Source organism: Penaeus monodon, chromosome 4, assembly GCF_015228065.2.
Source record: "Penaeus monodon isolate SGIC_2016 chromosome 4, NSTDA_Pmon_1, whole genome shotgun sequence".
Taxonomy (NCBI): Eukaryota; Metazoa; Arthropoda; class Malacostraca; order Decapoda; family Penaeidae; genus Penaeus; species Penaeus monodon.
This window is the reverse complement of record NC_051389.1, coordinates 51554005-51561887: the sequence shown is the minus strand read 5'-3', so window position 1 is coordinate 51561887 and position 7883 is coordinate 51554005.

Genomic DNA, 7883 nt, shown 5'->3' with positions numbered 1-7883 from the left:
GATATATATTTTTTTTTAAACAGTTAATGAGAATAGATAGGTTAGTTTATAAGTGTAATTAAATAATTAAGTGCTTTTTAAGATTGATAACTCAACGGAAGTGTGGACAATGACGAGTCATGTTGTTTTACGACACGTAAGATCTTTTGTCTATCAAAGTATTTGCCTTTGTCATGATTATTACTTTTACTTGCTTGATGGTTGATTCATATATTCACATGAAAACAGCTTAATTTGTGTTTGTTATTTTTAACTATTTGATTTTCTTGTTATTATTTTTCTTTTAGTATATTTAATTCATTGAGCATGTTTATAATAATTTAACTATTGCTTGTCTGGCGATCATGTAATATCTAATTCATTTATTAACTTTGAAACAGTGAGTAATTAATTACTTTTATAATGATTGCTATTTTGTTTAATAATATTTGATTCATGAAGATATAACGTAATTTTGAATATTGTTGATTTTGTTTTAATCAAGTTTCATGACATTTTATCATATTGCATTGATGATATTCAACTAATAAATGTGTAGATTTTTTTTTTTTTTTTTTTTTTTTTTTACAAAGATTTAACTCCAACCTTGAATTGCACTAATTAATAGTCTTAATATTGTCACTTTGAAATCATTGATTAATTACTTAAAGTTACACTATAATTAATGGGAACATTTAAACATTTATTAGTCTAACATAATAAGTCTTGACAGTGAAGAGTATTTAATAAAATGTAGAAACATGATTAAAAAATCAAAAGGGTATCAGACATTATACTTAGAGACCTGAATAGATTGGGAATTCACCAGATATGATTCCTATATAGTCATTATGTTACCCACGAAGAAATGATTCTGTAAATGACAAAATAAAAGCAAGAAGGGAGCCTTGTGATTAAAGAATATTTGTGGATATTATGAAAATCTTATTCGGAGGATGCCAGGACGGGTCAAAGCGTTAACAGGGTACTTAGTTTTTTTTTCCTTAATGTGGAAATATAAAGTTTTCATGAAAAAAAAAAAACGTGAAAAAGAAGAACTCACACATTATGTACTGTTGATTTATATCAATGTGTGCATATATCATTCTCTGTCTGTCTCTGTCTTTCTGTCTCTGTCTTTGTCTCTCTGTCTCTGTCTGTCTGTCTGTCTGTCTGTCTCTCTGTCTCTGTCTCTGTCTGTCTCTCTCTCTCTCTCTCTCTCTCTCTGTCTGTCTATGTATGAATGTGTGTGTGTGTATGTAAAACAAATACACAAAGAATACGTATGTAACATGAAAAAAATAAAAATGATGTTTGACGCTGATAAGAAACAAACGAATTGTGCTTCAACATACATGAAAGTGTAACCAAAAGATGAAAATACAACGGACAGTTTCACGTCAATAAGAGGTCATTTTAGCTTTACTGACCTGTGTGCGAGCTGAACGGACACTGGGACGCCGTTAGCAATAACAGTAGAATTCGAATGAAATTATCACACCTCAGGCAGCGTAAGTAACTACTCCAACCTCGATTGATTCATGAGTTTCATTAATAACAACAATGGTATGCACATAATGAATGGTAGCAGTTGAGTGTCATGCTGATGGTAATGATGACGATGATGTTAATGGTGGTTATGGTTATGATTATAAAGGGGATGATAAATTTAAAAATGGTATTATTATTATTGTTATTATAATGACCACACGTATGCTGTTGATGTGACAGTGTTATAGTTTTATGGAATGATAATATAAGATACTTTATTATTATTTTTCTTGCTTTTTGTCATTATCATGATCATTGTTGATGCTGTTGCTACTGCTGATGAAAATAATGATAGCAGTAATAATAATAATAATAATAATAATAATAATAATAATAATAATAAAGATAATGGTGATAAGAATAGTAATGATAATAGAAAATATCATAATGATGATAACACTAATAATGATAATAGTGACAGTGATGATATTAATGATAATAATAATGACAATAACAATAGTAATGCTAAGTATAGTAGTAATAAAAGTACTATTACTACTAAATAATAATGGTAATAATAATGAGCATGTTTGTAGAATAGTAGTAATAATAATAATAATAAAATAATATATGATAATAAGGATATTAAGGATAATAATAATGAAAATGATGATAATAGTAAAAATGATGATAAAAGTAACTATAATAGTACTAGTAATAATAGTAGTATCAGTAGTTGTGATAATAACAATAAATGATAATTATAGGGATATATATAATAATAATGATAATAACAATGACAATAATAATGATAACAACAACAACAACAAAAATAATAATAGCACTAATAGTAATACTAATTCTAATACTATTACTACTAATAATAATGATGACGATGATGATAACAATAATGATAAGAGTACCAATGATAACCATTATTAGTAGATCATTATCCTTGTAATTATTGCAATAATAAAAATAACAATAAGAATGGTGGTAATGATGATGATGGTTATAATGTTATTTCAATAATCATAACAATGATAATAATGTTACTATTAACCGTGATAGAAGTTTATTACGATAATAATGATGATAATAATAATAATAATAATAGTAATAATAATAGTAATAATAACAATAATAATAATAATAATAATAATATGATTATAATGATAACGGTTAGTAAAACCGTTATCATTAATATTATTGTTGTTATTGGTCTTATTTTTGTTGTTCTGTTATTCTTACTGTTTGTACTGTTGTTATTATCATTATTATTATTACTATCACTATCATCAGTATTATTACCGTTATTATTATTATCATTTTCACTATCGTTATCGACATCATCATTAGTGTCATTAATATATTGCTATTTTTGTAATAGCAATATATTAACAACAATAGCAATATATAAATTATGGTGACGATTATAATCATTATTATTATATTATTATCGTTATTATCATCATCATCATAGATTACATTGTTATATGTTAATTACCAAAAAAGTTAAATTACCGCAATACACATATTAATCGTGCAATATTTGATGACCTTCAACGACGCACGAGAAAGTGATCATTGCTTTCCTTGTCTGTGTGGAAGCTGTTAATAGCATCCATCGAATTTTACAATGAATGATTGCGATGCTCTTCTTCAGTCTCTTCACGTATGTTTTCGTCCCACCCCCTCTCTCTCTCATACAAACAGACAGATAGACAAGGAGCGACCTTTATCTATAATATATATATATATATATATATATATATATATATATATATATATATATATATATACACTTTATATATACATATATATATATATATATATATATATTATATATATATATACATATATATATATATATATATATATATATATATATATAATATACACATAAATATATATAAACAGACACACACACACACACACACACACACACACACACACACACACACACACATACATATATATATATATATATATATATATATATATATATATATATATATATATAGAGAGAGAGAGAGAGAGAGAGAGAGAGAGAGAGATACACATATATATGTATATATATACACATATACTTATATATGTACATATATATTAATAAACATACACACATATACACTACCATTACTATTAATAATAACATTGCCAACGTTTGTTTTATGTGATAGTCCTTAATTCTTGTTATTGTAATTGTTAACTAACAATAATAATGATACATACGTATGTATCTATATCTATCTCTCTGTCACCATATATATATCTATATATACATATACAGATCTATCTATCTATCTCTCTCTATATATATATGCACACACACACACACACACGCACACACACACGTATTGGTACACACAAGCACACACACACACACATACAAATTATAACATCTATATACATATATACATACACACACACACACACACACACAATCATATATATATATATATATATATATATATATATATTTTATATATATATATATATATGTATATATATATATGTATATATAAACACACACACACACACACATACATACATACATACATACATATATATATATATATATATATATATATATATATATATATATATGAATATACAGATATTATAATATATATTTATATAGATAAATGAATAGATAGATGTAGATAGAGGGATAGATTAATTCATAAATATCTATCAATCTACTAATATACGTAGGCATCAATATCATTGATTAACAATCACAAGAACAACAATTGAAAACTATCACATAAAACAAACGATAATGATAATAGTACGAATAAAAATCATAAAATCAAACGAAAGTGATGATTATCATAAAACACGATAAAAAAATAGTTTGATGTACGTATCAATAGCAACTATGATATACCTGGTAATAGTAACAACAATGCTAATGATATCAATAATACGGCAACAACAGTAACAAGAGTATTGATGATGATTTCATGTGTATTATTGGTGATGATAATGATAATGATGAGTCTTATTAAAATAATAACACTGTCAACCACAAAGACAACAATAACAATGACAACATTGATAATGACAATATGATAGTAATAACAGTAATGATAATACAACAAAAGAATAAGAAAACAATAACAATAATAACAATAATTGTTGTGGATAATAAAACTTAGAGATGTTAGTTTGATAGCCTGTTATCCAACTACAGATAATGTCCATGTGGGTTTGGCGAATTTTGGTGATGACTCTCAGGTGATATAAGAGTAATCCCATAGCCACAAAGAACAATAAAATAACATCACTGGCTAGCAAAAAAGGCAACATTAAAATAGCATCCATATCATACATTTATTACGCACAAATCTTTCGAACAAAACCAATATACAAGACAATACACCATACACTTACTTGATAAAACAGAGGCAACCCGCCACAGCACGAGAAGCACCAGTCAGCCAACTAATAATCCAACGGTCTGTCGCCACACAAGATAAAAGCCTCTCTCTCTCCCACCGACCTGGCTTGACCTTATATACTGGTGGCTTCCCGCGATTGGTGATGTTTTACCCATATTGCAGTTCATTTACTTTATTAAGTAGTGTTTGGTGAGTTTGAAATAATTAAAAAAATACATAAAACAAAAAGAAGAATAAAACAATACAAAAAAGGCACATAAAAGAAATAAATGACAGGAAAGTACGAAAAAGTCAAAGAAGGGATCCGTGAGGGAAAACGGGAAAACACGTAGAGAAAAACGAGTGAGAAACAAAGCTAAAGTGGAATAGTCGGAGGCAAAAAGGCAACAGTAAGACAAGGTAAGGAGGGAACATAAGGTAACTAGTGTATAAGTAGTGTTACGTACAGTAGAAGTAGTGTAAATGTAGCTGTAGATCACGGACCGATATGAAAGGTAAGTCAAAGGATATAAAAATACAGGTTTATTCTTAAAAATAAATAAATAAACAAATAAAATGAAATAAAAAAAAGGAAAACAGCAAAGCCGCGTCATCTTGCAGGGCGGAGGAGTCCGTAGATTTCCGTAACGTCAGTGGAATAGACAGCCCGAAAGCGATATGACTCCCCTGAGGCCTGGGGGGATTCACTACAATTACAGTAATAACATTAATATTAATATTTATATCAATAATAATAATAATAATAATAAAAATAATAATAACAATAGTAATAATAATAGTGGTAATAATAACCATAATAATAATAGTAATAATAGTTATAATCATAATAATAGTAATGATAATGACAATAACATTAATAATGATGTATGATAATGATGATAATAAGACGAAAAGTGATAATAGTAATGATAATGATAATACTAATGATAATAATAGTAATAATAGTAGAATATTAACATTGATGATACTAATGATGATGATAAAAATAACTTTATTGATAGTAATAATGATAATCATGATAAGAATGGAAGAAAAAAAAAATGAATGATGATAGTATTATTATAATAATGATAATACTAATTCATTTAGCAAGAATAATAATGATAATGATTATAATAGAGCCATTACTACATTATTATTACTCTCATTACCATCATGTTATCACCCATACAATTCTAATAACCACATTGGCAACACCGATATTCTATTACCTATTTGCTGACCATTCAAAAATCACTATTCACTTCCCATTCGCTGGTGAATCAAAAAGGGTGTGGCAAGGTATTTGTCGAGTACCCATTACTTCGAGTAATTATTCCCTTCTGCTGAGAGAGCAATAGCAAATTATAAACGCGTGTGTGGATGAATGAAGAAAGATCCAGTACTTTGTATGCTTTATTGGCGTCACCAGCCGTTGTGGTGGTATAAATGCTCCAGTAATATGTAAGTGTGACCTTGATGTCTTTATTGAACGGTCAGTTGCACATATTTGCTCGATAAACAAAAGACGTACTCTTGTTTTTTTTTTATAAATAAGCAATAAACACATACACCCACATAGATACACATTTATACATACACACGGTTATCTATAAATGTATGTATGTATACTGTGTATATACATATGCGTATCTATACACAGATGTATGCATATATGCGCGCGCGCGCACAAACACACAGACACACACACACACACACACACAACGTCGATATATACACCTATACACATACACTTACCTATCTATCTATCTATAAAGATATATATGAATACACACACACACACCCAACACACCCACACACAGAGTAAACCTTCAGAAAACAAACCGCATCGTCATCCTTACAAATGATTTTTCATGGTCACTTGTAATAGCTGCCACACAAACAAATGAAATTATGTAAATAAATATCATGATCACCCAAGAGTATACTCATGGCAATGAAGGCACAAAGTAATAGGACTGTTTGCGTAAGTTTTGTTCTGCAGCTTATTTCATGCGAAATATTATATGTATGTTTTTTTTTTATTATTTATTTATTTATTTATTTTTTTAGTGACTAGTCAGAGCCGTCACACACACACATACACGAACACACACACACACACAAAACTGTGAATGAATAGTTTGATTACACTTTTGTGCAAAGGTCGCTGAACGCTGCCTGTAGGCCTACTATTAACATTCTATCTACACAAAAGGGGAAAACACATATATATGTGTGTCGATCTATTTATTCCTGGGTTCCTGAATCACCTGCTTTCAGAAACTTTACGATTAGACCTTCTGAATAATGACTTTTAAGCATATTTAGTTTACAATTATATACTGATAACATTTTTGTTTGTTAACAATTGTTTTAACCGCTTGGAGTCCACCATAAAGTCATGTTTTTTTCTTACATTATTAATATTTTTTTTCTTATGAGATACGAGCACAAAAAGTAAAGAATCACATTTCCACACACACACACACACACACACACACACACACACACACACACACACACACACACACACACACACACACACACACACACACACGTATCTATTAATCTATCAATATCAGTGATTCACAAAGTATGTACCATGAGCATTTGGGGTGAGACTTTACTTTGTGTACATATGGGGGGGGGGGGGGGATGGAAAGCGACTAGGGCGTGGGAATGCTGGACAAAAGGAGAGAGAGTGTAGGGGGAGAGGGGGCGCTATACGACACTAAGGCGGGTTGCTGGCAGCGTGGGAAGGTGATACTGGCCAGCACGGAGGGTATCGGTCTAATTATATATATATATATATATATATATATATATATATATATATATATATATATATATATATATATATGTGTGTGTGTGTGTGTGTGTGTGTGTGTGTGTGTGTGTGTGTGTGTGTGTGTGTGTGTGTGTGTGTGTGTGTGTAGGTGTGTGTGTGTAGGTGTAGACACGCATGTCTGTGCATCTACATCTACATGCTTAAGTAGGAGGGTATTTATAGTTTGCATGTGCATT